Source organism: Trypanosoma equiperdum (assembly GCF_001457755.1).
Source record: "Trypanosoma equiperdum strain OVI genome assembly, contig: ctg_1225, whole genome shotgun sequence".
NCBI classification, from domain to species: domain Eukaryota; phylum Euglenozoa; class Kinetoplastea; order Trypanosomatida; family Trypanosomatidae; genus Trypanosoma; species Trypanosoma equiperdum.
In genome coordinates this window covers 1-372 of record NW_027123200.1, presented here as the reverse complement: position 1 = coordinate 372, position 372 = coordinate 1, and positions in this window count along the sequence as shown.

The window sequence follows — 372 nt, the reverse complement described above, 5'->3', positions numbered from 1 at the left end:
AAGGAAAGCGAAAGCGAAAGCGAAAAAAAAAACAGGAAATGCGTGAAGCAGGAGGGAAATAACGTACAAATAAACAATTTATCGGCCACGATGGAACTAAACGGAAATTTTTTAAAGAGTAGCCATCATGTTAATGCCAAAGATAAACAAAACATTTTGCAACATAATAAAACGTCAAAACGGCAGAACACATATCCGACATGGCATTTGTGAAAATACAGAACGAAGTAGTAAAATACATGCACATAATTACGCGGGTCGTGGAAGGTGACAATGAAAAAAGAAAAAACAATAATCTGTCACATGAAGCTACTATGGATAGGGTAAGTGAAATTATAATCGTACAGAACGAGCGGAGGCAACAAAAAAAAA